Raw genomic sequence first — 14,327 nt, 5'->3', positions numbered from 1 at the left:
AATAAATAATTTAAAGAGAACTTAAATAAGTATTTTGGCTCCAAAAATTATGTTGTGCTAATAAATACAATCTGTCAGCACAGATGAGGAAAAATAAGAGGTAATAGAAGCAGAAATATTTCCCAAATAGTTTCAGGCCAAAACTAATATTGATGCTTTCCCTTGCCTTTCTGAAAACATGAATACAAGAGCATTGTCCTGGGGCATGAGACCAAGTAAATGAAACTGACAAGAAACAACAAGACAACAAGATTACAGAAACTTCACCACAGAGTTGCTTTTTACTGTGTACACAGACAACACGTAAAACAGGTCCATGATCTCAGGTACTATTACCACAACATGGATACTAAGCGATGCTACTAGATAGATACTACCAGGGAACACAAGGTGCACTTCTCTTGTCATTTACTTACAAATTTCAGCGACAGCTGTTGCCTGAAAAGCTGTTGTCTCAGAAACTTCTCCATTTCCTTCCTACCGTTATGCCACATCCCAACACAAATATGCTTATATGCCAATTCATAAACACATGGTCACATTATCTTAAAGCTTTGGATCTCCATAAAACAAAGGCATTGTTTGCAACACAGGTACTGTGATGATAAATGGCATTGCAGGTATCAAATTCGGTCTGGAGGCGACTGGCCCAAGACACGGTGAAAAAGACTGACAACTGCTTGTAGTAAGTACCTGCTGAATGGCAGAAACTCTACCCCTGCTTGGCTTCACACTTTAGCAACTCATGAGCGCAAGAAACTGCTGGCATGCAGATAAAGCCTTAACTCTCCCCTGGAGGTGGCTTCTGTGATAGAATGAAAAGGGCAAACCTGGGGTGGAATGAGATAGAAGTAGCTTGCTGGCAATGAGAAAGGTAGGCAAGAGCATACAAAGCAGGATGGTCAGGGCGACCAGGAACACGTCCTAGTTTAATGGTGAGAAGGTGGTGAAAGGAAGGCAACATTACACCTGCCCTGTGTTACGTGCAGCCTGACACAAAGCTATGAGCTGGCTTTGCTGCCATGGGTGGCTCTTCAGCAAAGTGTACCAGGGTATTCCTGGGCTAAGTCATTTAGGTCCCCAACACTTTCAGCCAGGCGGCTCTACTGTTTGGCAATTATGCTTTTTAAAAGACACTTGCTTACCTACGAGTAGAGCTAGGCACTGAGGCAGAGCCACTATAAGGACTATGTTTCTAAACACTTCTAAACATTTTTATTATTTTTTTTTTAATCTTACAAAGCACCTTTCTGGACAGTTTTAAAAAAATGTGTTTAGACCCAATGATTCTAAAGAAAGAAACAGATAATGAACATGTGCCCCATACAGCATTTCACCATTTTTATACTCCACCATGGCCACAAGAACCCCATGATGACCTGCAACCAAACCACCTTCTCCCTTCCCTTGCCCCTTATTCTTTGGTGCTACTACAACAAGCACTTCTTTCCCTCGCTCCTGGTGACATCTATCCCATTCTTTGTCAAGGTGCTGGGAATAAGAGGGATCAGTAAAAATGCAGCTGCTAGAAATAGCCATGACTCCTTCCAAAAAATAAGGGGTTAATGAGATGGAAATTGTTCTCCCTAGCCCTATCACAAGTTGCCGCTTAATCAAATTCCGTTCCTGCTCATATATGCTTTGAATCTGTCAGTACTAAAGCAGTTTTTAAGAGGGAAGATAAAAATTGAAGTATGAGGAAACAAGCAGGGAAAATTAGGTCGGAATGTGTTTGACACTGTTCTCATGCAGTGTCACCATGCAGTACAACCTGGCAGAGATTACTCAGCACCCAGCCATGATGAGCAGAGAGCCCTGGAAGGGGCAGGTTTACTGACTGACAGCTGTGGACTGGCCAATTCTATTTCATCGGACTGTTATTCAGTGTAAGTGCGTGGAAAATCCACTTCTTATTCTTACTTCTCTGTATACACCAGGTATGAAAGGAAACAAAAGCCTGCCTAAGCAAAAAGCAAGAGCGTGACAAGAATACCCTTAAGTTAAGACCTTATTTTGACAGTACAAGCAGTTGCTGTTCCCCATGTCTCAGACAGACGTTTGCTAACACAATAGAATGTGGCTCTCTGTACTCCGTGTCTCATATTGGATAAACCAAAACAAGTCTCAGTGATAGTATAAGAAAACATAGCTGCTTGGATTGAGCAACAGACAGCCAAGAAATCTTTCATTTACCCTAGCTCTACAGTGACTAGTCTCAAGCAAGTAACTTTATGGGAGGGTGATCAGCCCATGTACACGAAAAACAAGGAAAGCAGTGTGGGTTCCTGAGGGGCAGTTTGAAAGAAGTGAAGATCTCTACACAAAGTAAAAAATGAAAGAGGCCTGACTCTTCAAACAAGCAACCAGTTCCAGTTGTACTTCCAGCATGGAAAAATAATCAAAAAGAATAATAAAAGGTAGAACTGGTATACCATCCAGGAGAGCTGGTCTCAGTATGTTATAGCTACATGGACCACGTAGCCATTGTACCAACAGACGTATGTACACACACAGTACCTGTACCCCAGCAAGAAATATTAATGACAATTATTTCAGCTAAAAGCATATGCGAGGTATGATGTACTTCTCAGCAGACCTAGTTAAAAGCATTAGTTATAGCTCATACAAGACTGAATAAATAAAACTCAGTGAATCCTTTTTAGGAGAGGGAAGAGAAAGACATCAAAAATACTTGAGGTTGGCCACTCTTTCTCTTTTCTTCTCAACTGAAATTTTTATAAAATGCATCATTTAATATGGGTCTCCAAAATCCTTCATAAACTAGGCGATCAACAGACTACACATAGCTGGTCATTACTAGATTTCTGTTCTCATTCCCTTCTTTAAATACTCTCCAAGTTTTAGCTGTTTGTTAATATGAGTAAAGCAGCCTTAATACTGTCATAGAAAGCATTTCCTAACAGATACCAGTAAGTTACACTGGGTTTTGAAATAGATTTGAAACTGGTCTGACACTCCTCTTACTAGATGTTGAATTACTTCTGCATGTTCAGCTGAGAGAGGTCTGGGGATGGAGATCATCTGCTACTGAGAACTTTTCCAGCAGCTGATCGTTCTCTAAGCATAGACAGATTTTCACATACAGAAAGGGTTGAGTCTTTATGTGACATTCAAAACCCCATAGGAACATTAAGCAAAGGACTCTTTCTCAGTCCACGAGAGCTAAATAAGGAATGGAGCTTTCTAAATATCCTTGGTGAGCACATTCTCTTATTATTTTGACATACCAACTGTATTTGGAGTTACCACTGAATTGCAATAGTGATGTGAATGAGAAGTGGTCGTAAATAGAAAGGATTCTGCTGAAAAACTGGGGGCCCAAGCTCAAAACTGTTAGAAGCAGGCATCACTCTAAGTCATATACCACAAATATTTACTTTTTTATGTGAGCTGAGAGTGTGACACACAATCTCTCGCAGGCAGTGGTTCCCATAAAGAGTTCGCGACTCCATGAACTGAAATACTAAATTAGACTTTTCTTCACGCCATGGCTCCTCTGCTCTTTCTGGAAATTATGGAGATTTTTAAATAGTACTAATCCTCACTGGCAGATGGTAGTAGCACTTTGTCAGAGCATTATTACATTTAAGTTAACGCTTTGGAATTTTAACGCAACAGCTCCAAGACACACTCTTCAAACCCCTCCATAAAAGAACGATTTCAAAGCTTACATCTACATCTGCTGCTGCCCACTGACTTCAAACCATCGTGAGAAGCGGCCTTTGAAACAGCAGTGTTAAAAATAATAAAATACCTTCAAAACCAAAACGGTCAGTGGGAATTTGTGAAACCAACTGCAACCAGTAACCTCTGTTGTATTGTTAAAGCAACACTAACAATACAAGACCTCTCCATGGCACTTACTCCTGGAACTGCCAGGAATAACCCAAATGCTGGTTATTCCTAGGTAGCAGGCATTTGATTGTTCACCACAGACACCTGGAGGTGAGAGGGAAAGAAAACTGCATGCGCTGGTTCTAAAAGAGAGGGTTAGGCAGAATGAAGGGATGGGGGTTACAGGGACAACTTTAACTGCTTCCAAAGCACCAGCACCAACAATTTCAATATTCTATTTATGATTCCAAGCTAGTGGTACAAAATGACGCAAGGACCTTGTTTATATAAAGTTAGCCTCTCTGTCCCTTTCATGTTCTGGACGGAAGTCTATAAACCTAGTATTTTCTGAAAACAGTTGTACTCCTTACTTGACACAACACAAAGAGCCAATTAATTCTAGCCTCAGGGACATTTGGCAGTCTTACAAAAAATGGGGGGGAAAAATGCATCCCTTTAAAAAAATGCTTAAAAAATCCTACAGTATTTTAATGAACAGTTGTGGGATTTTTTTCTTTTTCCACTCCTAAATCCTGCAGAAGATGATTTTCTGCAATAGCAGTTTCCAAATGCTATCATTATCTACCTTCCCCTGAGGAGGTATTTACCTCCTCCTCCCATATATCATTCACTACTGTTAGAGATCATTGATCTCAAACAGAAAAAAAAAATATTTAAAAAGCTATTATCCCCAGCTTTTATTGTGTCTCTTTTAGAGGAAATATAAGTCAGTGGCGGCCCCTTTCCTGTTATAAATGGGGGTTGGACAAGGCTGATGTTGACAGAAAACCAGACTTTAGCTTCAACAGCCCAAATGAGGACATATGCCACAACATAAGCATGAAAGCAGATCCACTCACCACTCCGGAGCTCCACTGAAGAGAGGTCTGATTTTTAATGTAGGTTATGCAGCTATTCGAGATGAGGAGAAAGCTAGAGCTCCCACTCACACTTCATGAAAGACACAACAGGCTGTGAAACCAGAAGTGTGCTACACCATTTTCCCTTTCCTTCCTTCCTAAATTAGGTCAAAAGTCAATAGAGCAGAAGCTGTGGCTACATCCATCCCTTCCTCCCACTCACCAGCCTCTGAAGCTGAGCTTACACAGAAGCACAGTACAGACCAGCCATAAACTGCTGCACAGAGGAAGCAAAGGAAGATTATTTAATCAGAGGGATAATGCTAAATCACAGGGAGGTAAAATACACTCAAAGTTATCCTGGGAGTGAAACAGAACAAGGTCTTAAAATAAAAAGATTAGTCAGGATGAGTTTGGTACAATGCTTTGGGTGATGCTCTGTTTGTGTTGAGAAATGTAGTCTGAATAATTAGAAAAGATAAGGTGGACACCTGAAGGAGATAAGGAGACCATCAAGTCAGGAAATCATTGAACAAAGAAAAATGAAAAGTCCACTCCACCTAGACCCCACCTATTGTGAATGGAGTGATTAGGTGTCAAAATCAAATGAGTATGTATGTAAAGATGTTGCAACCTCTCAAAAAACTGTATAAAATTCCTAACTTTTCACTGAAAGCTTTGGAGCTAGTTTGTCCAGTGCAAATCAGCTAGCTCCCCAATGTTGCATGAGATAAATACCTTTGCTGCTTAAAGACAAAATTCGTCTCTGAGCAGTTACTCTGTGCCATTTTGGCATCAGGAGCAGAGGGGTAGAAGATGGAACTTCAGTACTCGTTTGTATCTGTGTACGATGGTATTAGGCAATACAATGATAAAACAGTTCTTGCTTTTCGGCAAAGTAACCAGGTACAATTATCAGCTAAAGGGGAAAAAAAATATTAAGATCTGCCACACAAATCAAATGTTTTACAATAAAACTGTAGAGGCTGGACAGGGAGAAACAATCCCATTTTCTAATCTAAAATTTAGTTTCTTTAAAACTTAATATTATCATCTAGATAGATTGTTCTCAAAGCGTCATTTGCATCATATTATTATTCTTTTCAGTAATATTTGGGCCATTTCAGTGCCTCCTTCCTTTGGATTTCCCAACTTTCCTCACATGCATATACCTCCTCTATACAGCCTGTCCCAAACGTTTAGAGCCCTGTCTCCAGCCCACATATACATGCTATTCCCTAGAAGCGTCCTGTACTCTTACAAAGCTAGCCTGGCCCATCACTCAGGCTAGCCCCCTCCAAATGTTTCCTCCATCCTTCCACGACTGAACCAACTCCTAAGCACTGCTAACCACAACCCTCCCAAGCCCCTTCCAAAACCTCCACGTAGAAGGCTCCACCCAGACCCCTCCCCACAATACTCCTTCTCCCAGAGCCTCTCTGGTGCAGAGAAGCCCCCAACGACGCTGTGTTTCACACCGACTCACCCTGCCCTTTACCTGCAAACTCCTCCTCTCTTGCAGCTAGACACGGCGGCACCAACAGTGGCCCTAAGACACCAACCTCCGTGACAGTGACACCAAGCGCTGCTGATCATTCCTTGTCCAGCGTATACATTATATACAGGACGGGCTCTTCTGCCCGCTCCCCTCAACCACTTTATTTGACATAGTCCCTATACTCTTTGCAGCACTGGCAAAAGTAAGAGAACTTTTTGAAGTAGATGAGTGTTTCTCATGTATCTCCCTGATGCAATCCAATTCTGTAACAGGAAGGCTACTCCAAGGAGTTGGAAAACCATTCCTCCAGATTGTTTCAATAATACTTCAGTAACATTCTAGACACTCCGTGAGAGTAGCTAACGAGGCTGCAATGCTTTCAGAATCACTGATTGTATTTAAATACATCTTTTAAACAAAGTAGGGCATCTTGCAACATAGATTTTTTTGGCTCTCCCAAAAAGGGCTCTTTTCTTTCTACCTAGATATCTTCCAGAACTGTACTATGAAATATTTGTTTAAACAAGAGAGATGGAGAAAGAACGTGCATGTGCATAACCACACATTAGGTTCTGTACTAGGTAAAGCCAGGGAGCAATATGTTGGCAGCTGACGACCATTTTTATTTTGCCAATTTAACTAACGTTATTGGCAATAAAGCATTGTAGGCAATGATTAGACACACACATTGCTGGCCTTCATTTCCTGCCGACGCTCTTGCCTCACAGCTCTGTAATGGTTGTTATCACGTGTCCCAGACCAGGAAATAGTGACATCAGCCACTCTGCATCTGCCGGTCCCTATCAGGACATCCCTGTAGGCATATCCACCTGTGTTCATTCCTTTGCACCCAGACGGATCATTCACAAACACGAATGAATGAATGAAACTGTCTCTCAAAAGACACCAAAAGGTTTGCAACTTTGTCTCCTGGTGTACGAACTGCCTGAGTTGCAGAGATCCAAGCCCTCTTTTACTACTTCATCTTCAAATCTTCTGACAGCCAACTTCTTGTTTCATATTTGTACAGCTTCTAGCACAGTGGGGTGCCATTTCACGACTTGTATTCGCGTTATGACTTCGTGCCTATAAGTAGAAAGCATGCCAAATCTCTGTGTTGTTACTTAGGTGGAAACTAAAGTCATGCCAAATTAAAGGAAAATCCAGTCAAATATTTTCAAAAGAATATTCCTTCTGAATACTGAAAAAGTGTGTGTTTATATATTGTATATGCATACATTAATACATACCCCATCACTGTAGCATGCAACATGAAATTTAAGTAGTAGCCAAGTAGTACATTTTTAAAGATATTTATAGTAAATGTATTAGTGGATATACTTCAATACTGCTTGGGTTTATAAGTTCACAAAAGGGCGAGCTGAAGTAGGACTAGTCCTAAGCATGAAAACCAACTTTTGGGGAATATTTGTCTCAAAAGAGGTCAGAATAAGTGGAATTCTAAAGAAATAAAAAGCAGCTTTATCTGTCCAAATAACAGATATTTGTGTTATGATACATTTAACTTTATTCTTCCTGGACAGAAAACAATCAGATATTTAAGAGTATAAAACATAGCAACTATCACAATTGCTTGCCATGAACTTGGAATATGAGAGAGAGAGAGAGAGAAATGAATAAAAATAGTGAAAGGGAAAAGTATGTGTATTTTAATAAGACCAATAATAGCTATCGCCTTTCACTTGCCATGTAACACACAGTCCATACTCTACACTGGTTGTACACTGCCAGGACTCTACAAGCGGCTTCACTCAGCGAGAACCGGATGCTTTCTGCTCTGTTTTTCCTTTTAGCAACTCTCTAGAACATGAAATGGTTTAAAAACATTCTCAAATGTTTAAGCTGAACACCATAAAGATTGCAAGGTGGCAAAGGGTACACAACAACAAATATCCTTGCTTAATAGCGTTTGGTCTGGAGATGTCCCTGCTGTGTGCCTTCAGCCCATGGTATATTGCCAGACAACTTTTAATACTGGTTGCAATCAGTGAGGTAACTGCGCAATAGTCTCTTGTCACCTGAGAAAGACAAATGACATCTTCAAACATCTCAACAGCTCGGGAGCCTAAATGCAACTGGCAGTCAGTCAGACTTGTGCTCCTGCACACTTTAAAAACAGTCTGTTATCAGGTCTGGGTCCCGAACACAGGTTTTGAGTTGAGTCCCAGGGCAGGAAAGCCTGCCCTGTGCACATTTTCATTTCTCTTTTTAAAATGGATTTGCGAGAGAAGTCATCCTTATACCTGTGCATATTAAAATAAGGCACAGCAAATCCAGGCCTGATCCAGGCAATGGAGTAGTAGTGAAAAAGAGTGAAAATACAAAAACCACAAAAGGCAAAAGCCTCCAATAAATTTCAGCAAAAACCAGCCTGATGTTCAGGTCTGCTGTTACACCATCCTCCGCTTTCTCCGGACTGCTCATCTGGAGCTATCTGCACAGCAGCAGAGTGGTGCTATTTGATTTTGATTTATTACAAGTGAATTATTATAATGAAATCACCAACTCGATTTAAGCCTCTGAGAAAGATATGGTTGGGCTAACAAAAAATTGTTCTGCAAAACAAGCAATTACTGTTAGGTTCACTGGATATTGGCCTTAGCAATCCAACTGATTATAGAAAGCTAATGATCTAAAAAGAAATGAAGAAATAAGAGATTAAATCCTTTAAATCTGCATGAAAGACTCCAAGAGGAATTTTACAGTGATTTTCACTGCCTCTTTTATTAGATATGTGATATTTTATTCATGGGTAAAGCAAATATAACAATTAGGAATAATTAGCATTTCAGCACAGAGTGTTATCTAATAGGTTAAAATACACATACAATTCTTCTTTTAAATAATGTATCTTCACGTTTTCCCCTTTCTGATTCAGAACTTTTCCATTCAGCATAGCACTTACAAGGAACATTATACAGCTCCCGAATAAACAGAGAGAACTAATGGCTCTCACCTTTGATATGTTATTTCCCCCTCCTTGCATTTTTTACTCATTTTCAGTTTCCTCTTCAGCATAGCTTATCAGATAAGCCCAGCATAACTTTCAGGAAGGTTTTTCCTTTTCACCTTTTTTTCCACTCTACTCCCCCATCATTCCAGAACAAGTGTGTGCAATGGAAATCTGCTTTAAATCTAACCTGGCACTTACAAATCCATCAGTTCACAGTTGACTAAAACTACAGTATTTGCCTCTGTACCACCTCCACCTCTATAACTTTAATGCTGTAGTTACTGTATGATCCTTTCTCATGAAGTGTCCCTTTCTATGTGTGGTCTTTTGGGTTGGTTTTGGGGTTTTTTTTTAATACAACACTTAGAGCTGACAGGATATCCCTTTCTTGAGCTGATGCAGCTACCACAGACCAAAGCAGGAACAAGACTCTCCAGCTGAAATGCATTCTGCGGTGCAGTACAGAATACAAAATACCTCCTTCTCTGAATTAAGTATATTATCACTGAAACTAGGATATAAATTTTGAACCTTACAAAATTACAGCACTACACAATTTCAAGCCCATTCCCTTGCCAATTTTCATAACTGTCATCCAAACACCAGTACATTTCATCTACTAACCTTCAGTTTCAGCCTGTGTCCTTCCTGTTATATACAGATCAGTTATAACTCTTCAAGTCACATAAACCATTATTAATTATAGTGGTTGCAGACACAAGAGAATCTTTCCCTTACTCCATCATCTCTCACAACTGCTTGGCCAACAATAACCAGAAACCAAAGCCAGACTGCTATAATGAAGTATAGCAAAGGAAACTGCCCTGCTGGTACTCATGGGAGGACTGAAGTACAGAAAAAGAGTGAGATACACATCTTTTTCCTCACCCATTCTTCCTCTAAATGCTTCTACTTTGGTCTTTATGTTTATATTACTATATCAAGAATACACAATTAAATTATACTTTGTAGTGGCAGACAACAGCACTTCCTCTTCTTCGTGTGCTGCTTCAAATGCACAAGCCAGCCAAGAACTGTGCCCAGGTTTTACCCAGTCCTCCCTTTCCTGGTGTTGAGGATGGTTTCACTACCACAGCACCACACTTATGTAACATGCATTTAGCACATACTCCATGCTTAGTACCTCATTGCACCAGCTCAGTATCGCACCTTCTCCAGTACAGTCTACCAGCCTAGCCAAGCAATGAAGAGGTCAATGTGACTCTGAAAAAGGCCAGTGTAACTCATTTTGGTAACTCCTACAAGCAACAGGTCAACTCCTACTTCCTAATGGACATAGTAAATGGTACAGGAAGAAAAAATAACATCACAGAAGGAAAAGAATTGCACCTGTATCCAAGAAGCCCAGTAGGAAGCCAGTTGCTAGATAGCCAGCCAATCCAGGGTACAAAATGCCCCAGAGAAACAAAAGCTTTCATGCCCAGTCCCCAGCATGTGTGTTATGCCTTACGGTTGGGCTGCGGCTGTCATACCTGCCTCTTAGCACTTCTAGATAGCACAAACAAATGAGTATATCTGGGGCTCTCAGAGGTGGGTGCCAGTGTGACTGGAGTCACGAACTGGAGCGTAAGCCCTATAGGATGCACAGGGGTGGAGCCACCCAGGTTTTGACAGACATGCCAAGCGTGCCTCTGAAATCAAAGTTTTCTTCCAATGTCACGACCTTCAGATAATAACATATTCTTTCTGGAATTCAAATCTAATTAAAAAAAAAAAACAACATGTGACACCTGAGTTTGCAGATGCAGAAAGGTATCCTAGTTTGCCTCATTACCAGTGTATCACCTCAAGTCAACATTTTGCAGATACCAGAGTATCATTTATCTTAATATACTTACATACCATGTATTCAGAGTTTGCTTTTTTTCTCATATGTGCTCAAGATATAGATCATTAAATGAATATTGTTTCCTTTTCCTATTGGTTACTCTTAAGTCCAAACAGCAATTGTCTATGCCTGAGAAGTTTTTTAAACACTGGAGATATAAAACACAAATTATGTTTGGAGAATGTGTAGATGAAGAGAGGTTTACCATGCTGTCATATATGTTTGAGGTAATTAGGGAAAGTAAGTAGAAACTGACAGCCAAATAGAACTACTCTTGCACATAAACTATTTTTAAACCATTGTTAACGTGCTGGGGAAAAAAAAAAAAAAAAAAAGCAGTGGAGTAGTAGTGAAAAAGAGTAAAAATACAAACCTCAAAAGGCAAAAGCCTCCAATAAATTTCAGCAAAAAACAGACTGTCATGGCAGATTATAGATAGCTATATATCAAATGGAAGAAAATGATGTAAGTTCAAGTCTGTATCTAGGGAGTAACCTAATGGCTCACAAAAGTCATCTCCTGCCAATACCACTTGCTTTACAAGGCCAGGGAGTGGAAGAGAACCATACTTAATGCCTTTGTTCATTAAGTTAAATGAACCTTAGTTGGTAGGTTTATGTAGTCACAGTCTTAAAAGATTTTTCTCCAGTGTGTTTTTTGAAAGATGGCATTGTGAGAATAAAGACTCTGTGCATCCAAAAGTAGTCATCTGGAAGCACGCAGCAGCAGCAGCGATTGCCGTGTCCGGCATTTGTTAGGACACCACTTGAAAATGGATGGTTGGGTTTTGGTTTGGGTTTTTTTGTTTGGTTGTTTTTTTTTTCCCCCTCTGTCTTTATCAAGGACAAAGAACTTGAAATAACACTAAGAGTTATTTAAGAACACGAAAAGGAGACAACTGCTGTAGTCAGCAATCCATGGGCTCAGTTTAAAAATTTTCTGAAGTCAACCAAGCAACTCACATGGATTGCGACAGACTCGATCAGGCCCTGGTGATCACTAAGAAACACTCCAGAAAGCAGTGACACCTAATGGCAAACGTGCCCTTGGAGGATAGCAAACCAGCATCTACAGCAAGCAAAATTCTCCCTCTTTAGCTGCAGAGTAACTAGCACTGAAACACATTGCAGGGACTGAAATACTATGGCAAATCTCAACACCTGGGGGAGAGTTTAAGATGTAGCACTCACAGAAACAGAGTATGTCATGCATGCTGTGCATTTAAGTAGAACATAGCTACTAATAAATCCTACTGGCTGCTAAGCCACAGCACACTGTATTCCAGGTCTTCATTTGTATGTAAGTTTAAAATAAGCAAGTAACATTGGTGCATTCTAGAGCAGGGAAATCGGAGGATCTGAACACCCATCTGGAGACACTATAGACACATATCTACTTGTTTTTAATACACCTGTTCTGCTTGCTTGTCCTGCGTTTTACAAAACGTAAGTTCGAGTACTGTAATGAACAGTTAGTGACATACACTACATACCTTCTAATGAGGCTTTACCAATAGCACAGCAAATTAAATTCCTATTACCAATGCACAACACGATACAAGCCAAGCTGCATTGTAGTACACCAGCTTACAAGGGGAAATGTGGATATGCATGCCACCAAGCTAGAAGAAAATCCCTTACCAAAAAAATAAAAATAAAAATAAAATCTTACATTTTAAGGGCACTACCAATGTCAACAGAAGTAGTAAACAATAGACCCCATGTTGGAATTGCCCTGGTATTATTATACATGGTACAGAAAAGCTTAAAAGCATGAACCAAAGCTCAGGACCCAGCAATGCTGGGAACTTGTCTAACACAAGGAATGCAGCAGTCCTGGCCTGCAAAGTCTAAGAGCTGAAGGGAGCAAGGGAAGAGCAGATCTAATTTCATCTCTCAGCAAAAAAAAAATATAATGTATATTTTTAAATATACATTAAAAGCATATGTATAAATATATGTAAAAGCACATATAACTATATAACATATATTCTCTGAATTTGCCATTTTAAATAAAAAGAGCCAAGGGCAGTATGCAACTGACTGTATATGACTGAAGCCACTGATAAACATAAAAAAATGACTTGAAGTAATCAGGGTGCCTGCACTACTGCTACACACTGCTGCAATGAATTAGTCTTTTTAAATACTTCAGTGCATTTATTCAGGAAAAACTCTTGTACCGTACTATGTGACCGCTGCCCTAGGTGATTTTGCTGCACCTAAGACACACATATTTGTATATATGTTTCTACAGGCACAACAGGATATCCACATGCACATACAGATGTATTACTATGCACATGTCAAGGGAAAAAAAAATGAGCACAAAGTACAAAATATAAAAGCATGAGACCATCAGCTGTAGAAGAAACAAAGCATACACAAATTGTGCAGTTGACAAGGAATGCCACCTAATCCCTGCTTAATTAAAGCACTGTTCTAAACTCCTGTTTAGGGAGTGAGGAGTGTGGGATGACTGATGTATGAAGAAAATACCAGGCAGCGTGGCTAATCTCAAAGACTTTGGAGCTTTCGAGCTACATAAATCAGAGCGACTTTTTGAATAGCCTCATAAAACACAAAATCATTGCCATTCCACTCACGACTTTCAGATTCTTCCTACAGCATACAGATCATTAGGAAACTTCTAAGCAATCAAGTAATGTGGGGCTGATGAAATTACTCAATCAATGCATGTGCTGAGAGAAGCAGCATAATACAGAACTACAGAGTTTTGACACAGTAACCCTGCCCCTTTCTTTTTTATATAGGGGTAAGGGAAAATCGCAGTGGAGTCGACTCAACATTTTCACAAGAGTGCTTAGTGTAGTCTTTCTGAACTGCCAGTTCCTATTTATAATAGCAGGGCAGCAGAAACATACAGACGATAAGCAGCCCTAACAACGTTTAAAATATGATACAGGGAAATGTTTATTTTTAAATGTGTGCATTCACATACACATAGACCTGCTCTAATGATCAAAAGCAGCAGCTGTAACCATTCAGAAGACAGAAATACGAAAAAGAGTATCACATATAAATAACAGTCTCTGTACCCCTCCCACTGCCATCAAGTCATTAATCTCTGCTCACTAAATTGTAACATTTTTTGTCATTGTTTAAGAGGCAGCTGGTAACATTGATACAGAAAACATCCCTTTTCAGGAAACACATCAAATAATATGCAGGCAAGCAGGACAGTTAGTGGATTGTACTGAAAAAGTACATGCTATCGGAAAAAGGGTACGCACAGGTATCATGTTATTTCTTATGACAATCTGCCCCTCCC

The 14,327-nt window shown here is 39.9% G+C and overlaps 1 protein-coding gene across 1 annotated transcript in view; it reads right to left on the bottom strand.

Moving 5' to 3' along the window:
• GRID2 (glutamate ionotropic receptor delta type subunit 2) overlaps positions 1–14,327 on the bottom strand; it is a 730,780-nt gene that overhangs the window by 712,918 nt on the left and 3,535 nt on the right. The window lies entirely within an intron of this gene.

Source organism: Falco biarmicus, chromosome 1, assembly GCF_023638135.1.
Source record: "Falco biarmicus isolate bFalBia1 chromosome 1, bFalBia1.pri, whole genome shotgun sequence".
Taxonomy (NCBI): Eukaryota; Metazoa; Chordata; class Aves; order Falconiformes; family Falconidae; genus Falco; species Falco biarmicus.
Note: the sequence above shows the minus strand (reverse complement) of the source record. Positions and strands in the feature narration are given on the sequence as shown.